Raw genomic sequence first — 18,029 nt, 5'->3', positions numbered from 1 at the left:
CAGTTTATGCAGGTCCAGGTCCTGGTTCTGGTCCCTGGAAGGAGCTTTCAGTTTTAACTCTGCAGAGAGAAAGCAATCCCCTGCGTGGTGAAAGCCTCAGCAAGGGCAACGCTGGGTCTGGGGGGCCACAGGCGGCTCCTCCCCGGGGCTTTATGGGGGGGACCAGATTTCCCAAGTGCCACGGATGACGTTCATGACTCCTAAAACCTTTTGGCATTGACAAGTTGTGCCGCTGCCAAATCATTTGTGTCTTGTGCTTTGGCTGCCTGAGGGCGAAGCTGCAGGACGGGGGGGTAAATCAGGGCAGTCACGCCAACCCCCGAGAGCTGCGCCCACCCGGACCGGCCAGCCACGCTGCTGCTGACCCGCCTGGAGAGCCAGAGCTCTCCAGGACAGCGTGCCGGAGGGGAAGCAGTCACCTGGCTTAAACCCGGAGGGAACATATAGAGGCTTTTAACAATTTCTTTGCGAAGTATAGGGAAAAAAATGCAAGCGAGCATCCCTGGCACAGGGGCTCAGCAATCCCCGGGCTGCCCAGGCAATTTGGCAGCCCCCGGCTCCTCATCCCATGGCGGCATCACGTCCCCGACACCCCCACGCCAGGTCCCCCATCACCTGGGGAGTGCTGCTCCCCGGTCGATTTTCCTTTAAAGAAGGCCCTTGTTTACTCTGATTTAAATCAAAGCGTTGTTAGCTACAGTGCTATTACCATTGCCGAAAACGGTAACTAAATGGCATTTCCCCACCGCTCCATTTATATTTCTGTGCTCTTTACCCGTTTGTAAACTGCAGGAGGGAACAATTTAAGGCATCTGAGTGAAATGTTTAAATTAACAATTTACAAATAGCTTAATTGAGGTCCTGGTCTCTCTCTTCCTGAGCAGAAGCTGCTAAATGATTCTGAATCATTCCCATTTATTGTTTCTTGTGCTGTGAATTACAGGCCCCGGACTATGATAAAGGCTTTAATACCTTGGCACAGGCTGGGGGTACCCGTCACTTACGCCGAGCGTGGCTGGTGACAGACGGCCAGAGCCACAGACGGGAGCTGAGAAACCAGAAACCGGTGAGAAACAGGCGAGGGATGCGGGAGCCAAGGGCGGTCAATAAAGCTGCCTGGAGCCAAGGGATGCTACAGGGCACGCAGCTGTCCCAGGGGCTTTATAAGGCTCTGAATAAGGGGCTGAGGCTCCGCCAGCCTCCATCACCCAGCACAGTGGGGAGCTGGGGTTTCGCACGCCACCCGATGAAACAGCCAGTTGAATGCGACAACCCATTCCCCAGCAGCAGTCTCAAACCTTCCTGCCAACACCACAATCCCCGGCTCGGGGGGCTGCACCCCGCTCCTCACCCAGCCTTCCCAAAAGCCGGTTGCCCGAGGGGAGGTGAGCAGCCACGGGGTTTGCTCTGCCCGCAGCCTCGCACTTGTTAAACCTCTCACTGGCAACCAAGGACACTCACGTCTGCATCAAACTGCTCAGCTCCCAGTCTAATTCTGGCACATCAGACAGTAATTATAGGTACATCACCGGCGCTGACAAGTCTGGAGCGCGTCAGCCCGGCACCTGTCAGCGCGGCGCTGCAAACGCCCCGTGGGGAGCCCAGAGGGGCTGCGTCCTCTCCCACTGCTCCTGGCTCTGTTCTGGGGATCACTCTGTGCTGCCCGGCCCCCAGACACCCCCCGTTACACCGGGGCTCATCCTGCTGCCACCAGCCCCGTCCCTCCTCCAGGCACGGTTCAGAAAGGGGGCTCCATCACCCCTGCGTTTCCACAGCCCCAGACCGTGCTCAGGAGGCTGCTCCGTCATCTGGGGCTTGACACCAGGACTTCACTGGCACTGGGTAAAGGACAGGCATCTGCTACCTGCCCCCAGCATCTAGGAAACGGGTGTCCACGGTCCACACGCTGGTCCTGGCGGTGCCGCCCAGCCACGGGTGCAACGAGCCAGGCCTTTGCCTGGGGTAAATCACCTTGGCTCTGCTTATCGCAGCAGATCAGCCCTGACTTGCATCAGGGAAAGGTACTGGTGCACTTATTTCCATTGCGTTTTTTTTAGTAAAGAATGCAGGAAACCAGAGGTGGGAACGTCCCCAGCTGCCGGCAGGCCAGAGCCGTGGCCGTGCAGCAAGGAAGGGCGAGAGACGATAAGGCTCCAGCCCAGGAGCAGCCTGTGGTTGGGAAGCTCAGACAGCACCAGCGAGGAGGAGGAGGGGGAGGCAGGCTGGCTGTTTGCTGATATTAAAAGCGGGGGGTGGGGGGGGAAGATGCATGTGGGGGGGGAAAAGCAATAATTTTAATTAAAAGGCGAATGACTGCACTGAAAATTGACTTGGAGCACAGAGATATTAAAAAGCCATTGACTCTGTGAATTATTCCTCCCTGGGTTGCTTGACAGAGAAAAGTATTTTAGACACCATGGGCTGGTTTAGGATCCTGACTTGGGGAGCCCTGGCAAGGGGAGAGGTGAGTGGGAACTGCCGAGCAGCAGATGGGGACAGCCCCTTCCCCTGTCCCAGGGGGACACGGTGGCAGCTGGGAGCCCCTGCCCTCTGGTCTGTACGAGCCAGCATCGTCCCTGCCCATAGCTGCTGCCCCTTCACCTGGGAAAGCACCAAGGCGAGCATCCCCACCGTCGGGGCTGCACAGACCTTCCCGTCTCAGCCCCACCACAGACAATCCGTCGCTTCTCCCCGCTCCATCACAGGGCTCAGCTCCAGCCAACGAGTCCCTGTTGCAGCCTGTTTGTTTGCAGTGAGACTCAGGAAGCAAAAGCCAAGCCTCCACAGCGCCGAGACACCGCAAAACCCTCCCTGGCTCCCTCCAGGTTTACCCAGAGCCACGTTGCTGCCGGAACAAGAGATGGAATAAAAGAGCGGTGCTGATTTCCATCGCCGAGCTGCGGGTCTGTCAGCCTAAACAGGTGCTAGCAACCTTTCAGAAGGGGTCAAAACCACCTTTTTTCCACAGTAGACAAGCTCATTAACTGGCATCATTACATGGCTGTGGGATGACCTTATAACTGTCTATATGTTCACATCCGCAAGGATGCGGCTTCTGAGAGCGGGGGCTCTTTAATCTTGTTCAGACAAAGGCGGAACAAGATCTGATAGCTGGAAGCTGAAGCGTCAGAAAGGCAGACAAGAGAAGGCAAATGTGCTGAACGGGGCTGGGGAGAGCCTGTGCCGAGCGGGGTGGCTTCTCCGTCATTTCCCACCTTTGAACCAAGGCACCCTTCTGAAAGGTAAACGCCCGCTCGGCCAGGCGTTACGGTCTTGATGCAGGAGTCACTGCCCAGGCTTTGTGGCCTCTGTCACACGGCTGGCGTCAAACTGGGTGATCAGAAAGGCCTTTTCTGGTCTTGAAAAGACCCCACAGACCCAACAAATCCCACAAATCCTACCCATTACCTTCACGCCGGCCCCTCAGCCTTCCTTGTTGCGCTGGTTTTAGCACCTCCAGGCTCTGCCTGACCCATTCAACCACTTGAATCCCAACAAAGCATCGTTACACTACTTCCCCCCCCCAGTATGCTGAGGTTCAGCATAAGCAGGACCTGCAGCCCTCCCAGGTAGGTGACCACAAACACCAGTCATGGAACTACCAGGGCTGGCTGGGCCCCCGGTCTGGGGAGCCCGCTCCCAGCTCCTGCAAAGAACGACCGAAGTCGTCACCACGAGCGCAGCCTCCAAGCCTTCCTTCCCGCACGGCCTCAAGGAAGCAGCCGTGCAATCTGTTCTCCAGCTGAGGGGCAAGCGTGCACGCTGTTTGGAGCCAGAAACTTAATTGCATGTGTAATTCTGGGACAACAAACGAGCTAGAACAGTGTTCGGTGCCCGGGGCAGATCCCCATATGGATGCATGGCCCGGCCGTGGGCTGCTGTCTTCATCCTGCTTCCCCACTCCCATTTCGGGATAATGTGTTCATTACAACTCAACAAGGCGTTTGCAGGAAATGCAATTAAATTACAGAGCGCTGTTCCAGCACCTTGGTTTTAAACCCAAAGGCTCTCGTGTCGGGAGCCCTGGCACACCCCACGTATTACAAGCTTGATTTCCTCCACCTCCAGGCTGCCCTCCCCGGCACAGCCCTGCCTGTGCTGGGACTCCAGCTGCCTAACAGCCAGCCATGCACAGCCCTTAAGACAGACAGACATGCCTGTGCAGCTCCCCTTGCCTTCAAGCTGGCACTGACGTAGAAAAGCCACCCACCCCAGGGCAGGAGGCCACTAAAATCTCCGATAAATAAGCCTAAAGCAGAAGGAAAAGGGGATGGTGCAGGCTGGTGCCCCCCCAGGGATGTCACACAGCGCCTGCAGCTCTCAGCCCTGGGGAATAGCTACGGGGTGGGCTCTTGGAAAGCTTAGATGTTGTGGTTTTTCTGAAGGCAGTTGGCTTCCTGATCACCTGGACTGGGAATGACCAGTGCTGCTGCTACACTTGGGATTATTTTAGCGGGGAGCTGCTGCCCTGATTATCAGGGCTCTGGTGCGCTTCTCAGCCGCCCCAAAAAGAAATGGCGCAATCTTTGCTGAGACGCGGGAACCGTCTCTGGCAACAGGAACACCCAGCCCATTAAAGGCCAACAGATGCCACAGAAATAAAATCTATTATGACAGACCCAGCAGGGGTTGCTACTGAACAGATTCCACCGCATTTCCCCTCTTACAGCTTTTCTAAACCAGCCGCACTTCCACAGCCAGCTCCCAGATCAGGCACCTGCCTCCCCACCTAACTCAGAGAGCCAGCATCTTCCCATCCTCCTTTGAAAGCTTTCCCCTCCCATTCCCAACAAGGAAAACCCCAAACCTTGCAAGCCTTGGTAGATAGAGCTGGTCCCTCCAGGAGCAACAGTAATGCTTCCAGCTGCAAACGCCATCCCCAACTTCAGAAAAACCCCTCCCTTCCCTGAAAAAAGGGTGGGAGCTGACACCTTAATCAACACAAACCAGAATCCAGGCAGCACCCTCCTATAAACACCCGGGAAAATGAGCTACAGGTGCTGCCCTGACCCACCTCGGCCCCCGCACCTGGGACAGGGTCGGGGAAGAAGCGAACATCAAACATGAAACAAGCAGGGTTGGGAGGAGCACACTGCTGGCCCCCGGCCCCGGTACTGACCTGGAGACTTTAAACAAAGGGAACAGAGTCCTGGCTTCTTCCCTCCTGCAATTCGATCGAGCCCTGGTTAGGGACAGGAAAGGAGGAGATTCATGAATGAACGCGATCCAGGTGGGAAAGTTTGCCGGGGGATGGAGGGGAATAAACAAATAAATCAGAGCAAGCAAACACATAATAAATCTGAAACAAAAGGGCAGCAGCAGAAAGCATCTGAGAATGAAACACGGCGTGGGGAGTGATGGGGAGCCAGGCTGTGCCCCGCCACGGGGGCACGAGAGCGGCAGCCCCCTTCTACCCCACGCCCATAGTGCCGGACACGGTCCCCCCTGCGCACGGGGGCTTTGCTCCCACGAGTAGGGAGGCAAACACACACGCACGGGCAGCAAACGCACCCCAAAACACCCCCCTCTGCAGCTGCTGCGGGCTCTCGCCAAGGGGGCCCTGCCCAGCTCAGCCTCCCAGCCCAAGCACTGGACGCTTGTTGGGAAGAAGAGTTATGGGCAGGGAAGAGCAAGGGAGACTCAGAGTAGATGGGCTTATTGTGGTTTTTTTTCTGGCAAATACTCAGGTGGGTCTTTCTATTGTAAGTGAGGCTGTACAGCGTCGTTGTGCCCCGATTTACGGAGCAGCAAAGCCTCTCCTGGGGAGCTGCCAGCTCCCCACCTGGGCGACGTTGGCTCCAAAATCCCAGCACCCAAAAGCACCTTCCCAGCTGTGGGGCTCCAACCTGCTTGCGGGTACAGGCTGGCGTCACGCCGATGCGCTGCCTGTTATCCACGATGCTGATAACTGAGATGGGTGAGCGTGGGGAGGGGAAAGGCGCTGTACAGGTCTCCCCCTCCCTCTGCCCCACAGGTCCGGACCCCCCGAGCATCCTGCCCGCAGGCGGCTGAGCCCAGGCAGTGCCTGGCTGCTAGCAAAACAGCCCAGAGCTGCTTTGAGCCTTTGTTTTTAGGGACATGGGGTGGTTTTCCCCTCCCCGCTGGAAGCCCGTGTGCCTGGAAGAGCGGGGTGACAAGGGCAGGGGCAGGCAGGGGACAGCCGAGCTGGCAGGACCTCGGCGCCCACAAGGACCTCTTTCTTTGCCAGGGAGCAGGCGAAGCTGCACCCAGCGCCGGGAGGCAGCACAGCTCATCCATCACGCCCACACCCGCGGGACATCTGTCCCCTCGCCCCAAGCCCGGCTCTGCTCCACATGTCAGTCCTTCCATCGTTGCCCTCTGGGTTCAGCCACGGGGCGAGACCAGGCGGCTCGGGGGTGGGGGGGGCTCTGTGGGGCCCCCTTTGCCCAGCAAAGAGGAGGACGAGGAGGGTAGCAGCATGATAAATGCCATTTCTAACCCCTCAATGGCTGCAACCCAAATAAATGGCACTGAAGGACTCGGCAACGCTGCGAACGCCGCTGAAGCTCTGCCGTGCCGTGCTCGGGGTGATCCCAGGGCAGCCGGGGGCTCAGCCAAGCCCCCTTGGCCCTGGTTCTGCAGTGGGTTTTCACGCTCAGACCCAAGCGGGGGGATTTCAGTTGCGATGTGCGGCTCCCCTCTGCCGCCGGGACTGGCTGGGACCGCACGCATCCCTGTGGATCAGGGTGTGGATTCAAAGGCTCACAGTTTGGGAATGGATTTCACGCCCAGAGTGAGTAAATAATCTTAAAGGCATAATGGGAGAGAAACAAGAAGCAGGAAATAAAAGTGGAAAATCCTTCCTAAATGTGCTTTATTCATTTGTTTTGATAATTGCAGTTCAGGTTTAATTATTTATGCCACGTTTTGTAATATGCCGGGAAACACTCCAGAGCAAATTTGCTGCTCTTGGTGGCTGCGGTAGCCGGCAGCCCTCAGCAAGGGCAGGGTGCTCGGCCACGGGTGCCCGGAGGGACCCAGGACCCCAGCCAGCCCTGCCAGCCCACCCGGGCACGGGCAGCGGCGCCCAGAGGCAGGAGACGACCTGCCTGACCTGGCACAAGGGGCGATGCTCCCACTTCCGAAGGTAGATCTTACCTGCAAGAGCATCCTTCCTCTCCCTGGCTTGCAGTGAGACCTGAGTGACAAAACACAGCTTTCCTAGTGGAAATTAGAAAAAGGAGGGGGACAAACATGGCTCCTCTTACACGACACTTTCCATGGAGAAAGGCTGAGCTCTCCAACCTCCTCCTCAGGATTTTCGTGGTGCTGGGGGGAGGAAAAGGCTGGGGGTGTTTGCAGTGGGCAGTGGTGCCCCTGCTGCTGAGCCTCCCAAGCCGAGACCCCGGCAGCAGGTCCTGGCTCCTGGTTTCGGTGTCCGCTTCACCCTACGTGACCTTGGGCCAAGGACTTGCCCTACAAGCACCTTCACTTCCCCACATGTGGAAGGGAGATAATGGACTTGCTTTTACAAAGAGATGGGAATGACAGCTGAAAAGACCTAATTATTATCTGGGGAGCACCACAACCTCCCTGGAGTTATTTTGGCTGAAATACCAAGCCATGGGGTGGCCAAGTGATTCACTCAATGTCCTGCCACATCCTGGGATCGGAGACCCCAGCGGTGCCCAGATCGAAGTCATCCTGCCCCAAGCCTCCTGCACGTGCTGGTTCCCCAAGGCTCAGCAGGAGCAGGGACCTTTATTTGCTTTGGCACCCTCGTGGGAGCCTCGAGGCAGCAGCACGGGTCCCTCTCCAAGAGCTCTAGGGGCCACCCAGCCCTGAGGGAGCTCGCCCGTGGAGAAGATGCTCCTTCACACTGCTGAGCCGGGGCAGCTCACATGGGGTCATCAAAAACGGAGGCACAGACGGAGCTGGGAGCCACGGCGGAGCAGCCCGGCCAAGCCCCGGCTGTGCCAAGGCCCGGGGCAGGCGCAGCGGGGCAGGAGAGGGGCATTGCTTTTGACAGGAGAGGAAGAGGAGGAGGGCAGGGAGAGGGGTGGGGAAGGCGCCATCGCAGTGTCCTTGAGCGTCCTTTAGAGGCTTTGCTTTTCACGCAGTGCAGCGGATGAGGAAGGACTGAAAATCCCAAATTGCTCTCCTCTTTGATTCCCACCACCACAGAGAGAGTTGAAAGAAGCAGCGAAGGCGAGAGCAAGGAGGAGGCGTGTGGGAAGGGAGGAGGGAGAAACAGAGGGGTATGGGGGAAAGGAGATGCTGCCGGTCCCCTTTGCCCTGCCAAGCCCTGGAAATCAGGTCCCCCTCAAGAGGACAAGGGTCCCCAGGAGCCTCCCGAGTTCACCCGGGGCTTGGCAGCTCCGTGTGGCACAGAGGCGAGGCAAGGGCAGAGGACATCCCGAACAGCCGTGCACTGATGCCTTTTTCCCAAAGCACGCCCACACCTCGGCACCACCAAAAAATCCCAAGGGGACACCGTGCCTGAGCTGGCTGCCCACCCCCGAGCGCTCCCAGAAGCGGCTGGAGGGGGAAGGAAAGGCGGCCGGCCAACCCACATGCTCTCAGCCGCGTGCGGCGAGCACAGCCTTCGGCCTCGCCATCATCCCCTGCGGCCCAGCGGGCAGAGGGCAATGCCACGGGCTGGCATGGGGAAGTGAGCTGGCAGGGCTGGAAACACGCAACCACTCCGTGTTTGGTCTGGGCAATGTGTTTTTAATGAGCCATATAATGTTTTTCGAATTATGCTGGAATCATTAATCCTCCTGAAATGAGACAGATTCTGCAGCCCGCAGGCAGCGCCGGGGCTGCCTGTTGCACAGCCGAGCAGGCAGGCGCTGCCTCTGCTCCACCGCTTTCTGCTGGCGGTGGGGCCGCTCAGATGCGACCCCCCCAGAGCCCTGTCCCCCACTTTTACAAGGGACCCGGCGCGGGGGTGGCCGGACCCCCACACCGCAGGCGCTCGGCTGCAGCACGCACGCACGATGGAGTCGGTCAGAGGAGGACCGCGGCTCCCTGCAGCTCTCGCTGCATCTCCTCTCCACTTCACGCTCCTCAGTGATACCCGCTGATCCGAGCTGGATCCGTCCAGCACCAGGCTTGTGCTTCTCCTCACCCCCCCATGAGCCCACCACCCCTCGCAGACACGGGCTGCCGGCCCCCGGTGCTCCCGCGACTGCCAGGCGCTCAGCATCCCTCCCTACTGCAGATGTTCCGCAAGGCACAAAAATGATCTGGGAAGCAAAAAATGATCTGGGAAACAAAAATGATCAGAAACAGCCCCGCAGCACCTGGGAGGAGGTCGTGTCATCCAAACCTCTCTCTCGAAAGCGCCACGGTCTCCCGTGGCCAGGAGCTGCCAGGGTCCAGCGCTGCCCCTCCAGCCCTCCCGGGAGGCAGAGTGCCTCGGGAGGGTCTCATTCACGTGATGGGGAAAGAGGAGCAAGGTGGGCTCTTCGGGCCTCCTCCCAGGGTTCATCTAGCACCAACAAATGGGATGTGGAAGCCAGAAAAAGGCATGTGCCGGCCAAAGCGGGGCAGGAGATGGCCGCAGCGGGCTCAGCCGGCAGCTGCCCCCGTGGAGGTGGACATCCGTGCCTCCAGCCCTCCCTGCGCTTTCCCAGAGATCCAACTCTAGTTGCGGGAGGGAGATGCTGTATTTTTCCATGCACGAAGATCCAAAGTGACACTTTTTCCCTTCTCTTTTCGGAGAGCGAGAGAGCTGCTTCATTAACATAAAACCACTGAGCCAAATAAAAACCCTGAGTGCCGTGACAGCATCCCTCCAAATAACACGGGAGAGGAGAGTTTATTCAGCTCCAGCTCTGCCCTTGCCAAGCGCCATAGCAGCCGCAGAAGGAAAGTCAACTGACAGGTGGTTGTTTCACACCCTATTACTGTGCCATTCAGCTCGGCCGAGCCGCCTCCGAGCCGCTGACAGATGGATGGGATTTCAAGCCCCGGCTCGAGCCGGCAGCGAGCAAGGGGATGCTCGGGAAGAGCAGCGGGCCTTGAGCCCCTTGGCGAGGCTGGGAGAAGGGTTGCCAAGCCCAGATGTTGGGCAGCTGGAGCAGGAACCTTGTTTCCAGGCACCCAAAAATACCAGGTCCCCCAAAATATTGAGATGCTGGTGCACACAGGATCACTAAGGAGCTTCCAGGCAGAGCGGGAGGTGGGCAAGGCAGTGCTACAGTCAGTGCAGGCTGACTACAGGCTTGCAGGATGTGTATGCTTTATGCACACCAATTCTGCAGGAATTTAGCTTCTGAAACATGCCGGCACTTTAGAAACGTGCATAGCCTGTGGTGCCACGCCTGGTATCCAGCTGGAGACCTGTATCAGAGCAAGAGATGGATCCCAGGGCACCCTGGCTGCCCCAGGCACCCGGTGCCGCAGCCCCCAGGCCGGGTCCCTGCACAGCCCTGTCTCCCCTGCACATCATTGGATTCACCTCTCTGTTTTCATCCCTTTCCCCTTCCTCCTGCCCTGCCTGCACCACAGGGCTTGTAAGGGACTGGGAGATCCTACACTAGGCAATGCATCCCCCCAAAATGCCATCCCAGTGCCCCCTCCCTCCTGCCCTCTCCCACAGCAAGCTGCCAGCTCCGTCCCAGCTCAGCCGGCAGCAGGATCCGAGCCTCTGTCGTTCTGCACTTGGTCCCATTTCAGCTCAAAATATCCCATTAAAAAGAAACCACAAAAACAAGACCAGATGCCACAATCACTTTTCAAAACTGTCTCTCTGGGAGTCAAGCTACTGGGCTGAGAGTTACAGCATCCCTTCCCCACCTTGGGTATCTCTGCCTCACATGGGTAATTAAGCCAATTAATAAGAGCCACTGACCATAAAATTTTGATGCCCGTAATCCCAGGGTGCTCACGAGGAAAACACCAGGCACTTTGGGCAAGGGGAGATAGGTGGAAACGCTGGCAGGTCAGGTGCCGAACGCTGTTTCCCATCGTCGCGGCTGCAGGGGAGGGGGGTGACCCACGGTGCTCCGTGGGGCTGCAGCCCCAGAGCGAGAGCTGCAGCTCAGGCAACGGCAGGAGGGTGCCCAGGCTGGCTGCAGGACAGGAGCTGTAAATCTGGGGAGCTCCTGAAACATGGAGGCTTTTAACAGGCTGTAATTGCAATATATAAACTTGAGGTGGAGGGGGTCTGACAACGCCAGCCGAAGCGGCCGTTCACAGGCTTGGCTGGAGCAGAGAAGCACCCGCGGGCGAGGAGGAGCCGTGCCTGGGGACCCCTCGCCTCCACCCACAGCCATGGCCCATCCTTTTTCGACTGTCCCTTTCCAAGGTCTGAGCCCTGAGACAGTGTGGGGTGACCCGAGCAAGGGGCTGTGGGGGTGGGACTGGAAGAGAAGCTGCTCCTTGACTCTCCTCTCCCAGTTCTGCTGCAACACTGGTTCCCAGTTTGGGGGTGGAATGCAGATGCTATTTTTCCCAGCGTGAATCTATTAGCTGTGCTAGAAGCCCAAATGCATCATCTTCTTTCACCCTCCTCCCTTTGCAATCAGAACATTTCAGCATAGGGAGAAAAAAAAAAAAAAACAAACAAACCATAAGTGTTTGTCGTCCCCCCCTTCCTCTTCCTCCCACCCCCACCCAGCCCTCTCCATCAGTCCTTCTGTTGGAGATGAATTTAAAAAAAAAAAAAATTAAAAAAATCTTCATTTACATTTATTCTGAAAGTGGAAACCGTGCAGGGGGAGGGAAAAAATAAAAACAGCTGACAGCAAAGTTTTATTATCCCCATTGGGTGGTGAGGAGCAAATCAGTAATTTTTTAACAAGCATTTAAGCTCCTTTGCCGAGTGCCTCTTTGAGCCTTGGTGCACCTGCAGCCTGGCACAGCCAGGAGGGGGGTTAATGAGGACCTTTGATGGAAAGCAAGCACAGCTGATGGGTGACAGCCCGCGCTCCCCCATCTCGAGCTGAAGATCCTCGCAGTGATGAGCTGGGACGTCCCCAGATCCACATGCATTGCTGCGGCTGCTGGCGATGGAGCCCGCCTGGTGGGTAAGACCCACTCGCATCGACCCATCGCGGGCTCCAGACCTCCCCAGATGACGTTGGCAGGATTGCTCGCTGCTTTTTTGAATCCAATAATTCTGCAAAGCTTGGCCAAGCAGCCTCTACACTCCGCCCCAGGGACCTCAGACCAGGCATCCCACCTAGAGCTGTTTTAATAATAATAATAGTAGTCACAAAACTTGACCGCAGCTGCTGGGAAAGAGCCAACTGAGCAAAGCGCTGGCGATGGAAGAACTTCACAGCCACAGAGCTGGCACAGAAGGGAGTCTCTGTCCTTCCCGTACCTCCCCACCAACTCCCACCCAGCCCCACACCAGCGCTGCCCCTTCCCGAGTGCAGCCCCCCGGGACTGTGGGCGCCGGCCCCCATCACGCCGCTTTGCTGGAGGTCCAGGACCTCCAGGCCAAGAGCTGCAGGGCTGGAGCGAGTGGCAATTTGCGCTTCACAAATTGCAAGAGGTACCAAGCTGGGGATGCTACCCCAGCGCTGGGGGCAGAGCAAAATGCTGGAGAAGCGACTCCCCCCCGAAGCAGGGACTGCAGCACAGCACCCTTCCTCCTCCCCGTTTGCACACTGCAGCTTCCCAGTGCCCAGTTCAAACCCCAACCCGCCGCACCCTCGAGCCTCTCCGAAAGAACCCTCCAGCCTGCAGCATCCCTCTGTTTCCTCCCCAACATGTTTGGAAATAAAATATTCAGAGCAGGAGCCTCAATGGACTCGTCCACGCACACACAGCACCCTGGGGGCACCCGCACCCGCTCGCCTCCTCTTCTGACCCCGAGACGGAGCACAGCCAGCCCAGCCCGGCCCCCTCCCCAGGCACCGAGCCCCGGCTGCGCAGGGATGCTCCCCACAGCCCCAGGCCACGCTCCACGCCGTGGGACATCACTCACACGTGTCCGTGCGTGCCAGGTGTGTCCCTGGGGCGCCGAGGCAGCCACCATGTGCCCCGGCTGGGATCGATGCATGGCAACGAGGAGAATCAATTTCTATAATTAAACCCTGCGCTGCTGGGCTGTACGCCTCCCGCCCTGCACCCCCCCCACAGACGCAGCAGTGGGGTCTTTCAGCCCCACGGCAGTGGCCCGTGGGCACCGCTGCTCCCGGCCGGTGCCGAGGCAGCACCCACATGGGTCCCTGCAGCAGCAAAGGGCACCCAGGGCCTCCCTGCTCCCACGGCAAGGCTTCAGCACGGAGAATTTCCTAGTGGAAAAGAAAGCAGAAGCAGGCACGGGTGGGTGTTTCCCACCAGGCTGGGCCTTCTCTGTGAGGCTGATGCTGTGAGCACCAGGGAAGGAGGGAGAGGGGAGGAGGACAATGTGGGGGGGGACAGACGTGCTCTCCCCACTGGGGTGGAGGTGCCCTGCCAGGATGGAGCAGGTTCATGCCCCGGGCTCACACCCACCCCAACGCAGCAGAGAGGTACCTTTATCCCCCTTTCCCTAAAGGGAAAAAACACGTTTGGGGGGAGCTATGTGGCTTTCCTGTGTGGGGAACCCGGACTGAGCCCGGCACCAAGGCTAACGGCCCCACCAGCGCTAACCCCACCACCTCCCAGTCCAGTGCAATAGCCGTGACGGTTCTCAGCATCGCCCCCCTGGCCAGAGCCACCCAGGCTGCCCCCCACCCTCTCCCATTCCAGCCCACCTCCCCAGGAGGGGGACGAGCATCTCCCAGACCACAAGCAGGACATTCCAGAAAAAAAGAACCGGGCGAGCATCCCTCCCTGCCCAACCTGCTGCGGGGGGAGGGACGGCTCCTGACAAAGACTAAAGCTCCCTTTGCACAAAGACACCAGCCTTTTGGCAGCCCTGCCAGGGCTTGTGGCTCCTCACTTGTTCCCCCCCCGACCCTACAAGCTCCCCCGGGGATGGATCACAGCCCTGGGGGAACAGGGCTCCTGTCAGAGGGAGCACAGAGCCATTTCCACAGGCGTGTGAACACTGGCAGCTTCAGGGGCAGTCTGGTGGGAAATAATTAGCACGTTGGAAATGTATTCCTCATTAAAATGAGGGAAGAGCCACCGCTGGGGCTGGAACAACCGTGTGGCTTCAGGCAGCTTCTCTGGGGCACTGTCATGACCCCAGGCTGGGTTTGCCAGGCGGGAGGGATCCTGCACAGCAGCCCCCGCACCAGCAGCAGTGTGAAAGCCATGGAGCAACCAGAAGGACCAAAAAGCATCTGCACCCCCAGGATCTGGGTGCTGGCAAACCTTGAGCAAGTTTGGGGTCCCTGGGACTGACCCAGCTATAGGGAAGGGCTGAATCCCCTGCCTGATGTCAAGGTAGGGGCCGCCCACACCCTGCACAGACCGGCTGAGCAGACGGACCCCTTCCATCTCCATCCCTAAGCACGAGCTGGCTGGACGTGACCCCCCCTCCCACGCCCTGAGGTGCCTGCGAAGGGGCGCAGCTCCCGAGGGCCCCACGGCTGGTGCCGGGCACGTTCCCAGGGCCAAGCACAGCCAAAGCCAACTTCCCCGGGAGTTGGGTGCCAGCACCCATGCAGCAGCGGCTGGGCGCGGAGGCCAAAGCATCGCCACTCCCCAGCCTGTCTCACCACAACCAGGGCGAAAATGGAGAGAACAAAGAGGGGAGAGGCTGCGGGGCGAAGGCTGGGCACTCCCTGCGGCACGAGCGGACAAAGGGACCCCCACCCACGAGCAGCACAGCCCTGAAACATGTCCCTGTCACCCACCGGGGCTGGCACAGGGCAGGGCAGCGCTGGCGGCCACAGCACACCACGCACACGCGCGCACACCCCCACGCACACCCACCCACCCCTGCTCCTGCGTGCACAGGCGGCACGGGGAGCAGACCCCGCCGTGGCTCTCCTGTACCCCCCCAAATAGATGGGGAGCAGCCGGCCGTGGCACAGGGCAGGGGGAGGGCAGGCAGCCTTTGGAGTTATTTTAAGTTTCCCTCCCCGCCACCTCCCCCCACGCCCAAGCCCAGCCCGGGATGCGCCAGATTTTTTTCCTCCTCCTGCAACGATGCTGAAAATATCTCACAAGGGGTGACCTGCAGCCCCGCGGCTCGTCCTGCCCTTTGTGTCTCAGCAGTGGCTGGGGGGGGGGAGGAAAAAGGGGAGAGAGCAGGTAGGAGAGCAGCCCTCAACCTCCCTCCTCCTCACCCATCTGTCTCCCCAAGCTCACAGAGAAAGAAAATCCAGAGCCCGACAGCATCCAGCCTGGCTTGGTCAGCAAAACATCATGTTTAATGCACAACGCTGCAACAACGAAGCTGAAACAGCCATAGGCACAATAACGGATTTCTTCGAGCATCCCCGATGAGCCCCCGCCCCCAAACACCCCATCGCTCCAGCTCCCCGCGCTGGTGTTTCTAGGACAGCGGCTCTCCAGCTACTTTATCCCTTCGGAGCAAGGCAGCCCCGACAACAAACAACCCCGAGAAGCAGCATCACCGCCAGCGCCGGCTCAGCATCCCCCAGCCCCTCGGTCCCCTGTGCCGGGGGAGGGGGGCACCGCATCCCCGGTGCAAGCAGCCGAGCCCTGCGCACACCCCTCCGGAGCACCACAACCCCACGCACACCCTTCCCGGGTGTCAGCTCACACCCAGCAAACTCCAGCGCCGGGAGCAGCAATTTTTCCCCCACCCCCGGGCATCAGCACCACTGCCTTGGCGACGTGGAGGGAGGAGGAAAAAAAACCACACAAATAAAAAAAATACCTGCTACTTAAGAATGGATGCACATAGTGAGAGTGACATGCCTTGAGAGGGTGTATTCCCCATTTCTGCTCTGCTCGCTCGCTTTCTTTTCTTTCCTTTCTCTCCGCGAGGGGCTCAGGCCCAGCCAACCATGGGAGACGGAGGCAGGAGTGCGAGCGTGCGGGCGCGCGGGTGCGAGCGCGCGCCGGGGTGTGTGCGCGTGGGAGCGCGCAGCTCGGCGATGTACAAAGGAACAAATGGGAAAAACACATTAGCTCATGATAGATTAATGTGCGGGAAGACGGCTCCCCCTCTCCGCTCCCTCTTAAAGGCCCCTACGTTTTATTCGGTGATAGGTGGCTAGCCCAAATGCCAGGAGTAATCGGGGTGGCGTGCGGTTACCACCGTGTGCCATCACCCGCTGACAGCAGGAGAGGCAGCCGGACCCGTGGGGGGATGCACGGGAGAGGCAGCCCCGGACGATGTGCAGGAGGATTGCTCAAAAGACATTATACACCTCGAAAGCAGGCGGCAAAATAACATTTGCACATCTCTTGGGAGAGGGGCGGGGTGGGTGGCGTCCTGCCACGGTCCTGCACGGGCAGCCGTATCGCTTCTGCTGTAAAGGTGAAGCAAAAAGGGCGGTGGGCATGCTGCCAGCAGAGCCGTGACCGTACCTGGCCCTGTGGCACTGGCAGCTCCCAGCCAACGCAGCGACACGGCCTGTCCATCATTCGGCGACCTCCAAATTCCCTACACGAGCAACGAGCACAGACCCTCTGTAGCAGAGCGCCGACGGCATCGGGGCACCCGCGCCGAGGCTCGGTCCCCACCGTGGTGGGGACCCACCCGTGGTCCAGGGGGAGAGCAGCCCCCACAGCGTGCGGGTACACGGAGGTGTCCCGCTGGCACCCCCTTGCCAAGAGAAACAAACCTAAGGCCCACCAGGGAGAAAGGCGAGAGAGAGGGCAGGAAAAAATAAATAAGCAGCCGCTGTGTTTTGCGCAACTTGCCGGGACCATCAAGGAGGGCTTGCAGGGTTTCTCCCCTGCCCTCCGCACCATGCTGTTCCCACCCCCATGGGATGGGGGCTGCGGAGCCGACCAGCACCTCCCCAGTGAGGGGAAGGGGAGGTGGAGGAGACGCCAGCTAATGCCGACCCCCCGCAGCCCCCGCGCTCCCTGCAGCGCTGCATTAGCAGGAGAGCCGCTGCCCAGCGGCACGGGGGAGCGCAGCAACGCCGGCTCCATTAGAGAACATCCGTGGGGCGAAAGCCTTTCCCAGCACCAGCAAAGTGCATCTTGATGGGGCTGACACGCTCCTGATGGCAGGACGCCCCAGTATACGCAGCTGGGGGGGGAACCGGGGCATCCCAGGGCTGGCACGGGCTGTGCACGGGGACGGGGCCCACTGCAACGTGCCGCCTGTCCCTGCTCGGTTGTGAACCCCAGCGGCTTCATCCCACACTCCCAGGCAGCCCCATCGTCTCACAGTGCACCCCATCACCGCATCGTGCTGCGGCGGGAGAGGGGAAGAAGGGGAGCGCTGCCTGCTGGGGGTGCGGGACAGGGGCAGAGAAAAGATGAATGAAAAAAGGGAATGGAAAGAGTTGCTGTTAGACCTGGGGCACTTCAGAGATGTAATAAGAGGTGAAGTGTTTATAACACGGAGTGAAATCCTCTGGTCTGTGTCTCACTGTAGGAAGATTAGAGGAGCTAAAGTTCCCCCGGGCATTAAAAGTCTCTTGCTTAATACCAAATCCTAATCTGCTGCTCCCTGAGAGATGCCACTGGGAAAGTCTGAACCATCCCATGCCGGAGGGGAGCGCAGCTGCACGGAGCCATCCCACACCCAGGCATCTCCCAAACCAAGTGAAATAACCCGCGTGGGACAGATCCTGCCCTCCCCACAGGCTCCGGATTTTCCCACGACAGACCCCACGCTCCCACGCAGGGGGAGATTTCCTTTGTACGGAGCATCAGGTGGGAAATTCAAGGAGAGAGGTGTAAAATTGCTCCCTCCCAGCTGTGGGAGCCACCCAGGCCACCAAGGTGCAGATTAGAGACATTTAGGGGTATCTGGGGTGGACATAAAACTGAGCAGCCAGGACAGGCCAAGACAACGTGACACAAACCCAGCGATGCTGTGACAGCTTACCCGTGCCACCGACGAAGCCCCACGCGTCCGGCACCAGCAAACCCGGCCCTGGCACCAGGGATGGGGCTGCACCGTGGGGTGATGCTGGCTGACAGCTCCCTGACTTCGCAGCTTGCGGAGAGGCAGGGGTTTTGATCACGGCAGATCCAAGTGAGGCGGTGAAACGTCTCTAAACGAGCTGAAATGCGTCTAA

The sequence above is a fragment of the Phalacrocorax carbo genome, chromosome 25 (assembly GCF_963921805.1).
Source record: "Phalacrocorax carbo chromosome 25, bPhaCar2.1, whole genome shotgun sequence".
Lineage (NCBI taxonomy): Eukaryota > Metazoa > Chordata > Aves > Suliformes > Phalacrocoracidae > Phalacrocorax > Phalacrocorax carbo.
This window is presented reverse-complemented; position numbering follows the sequence as displayed.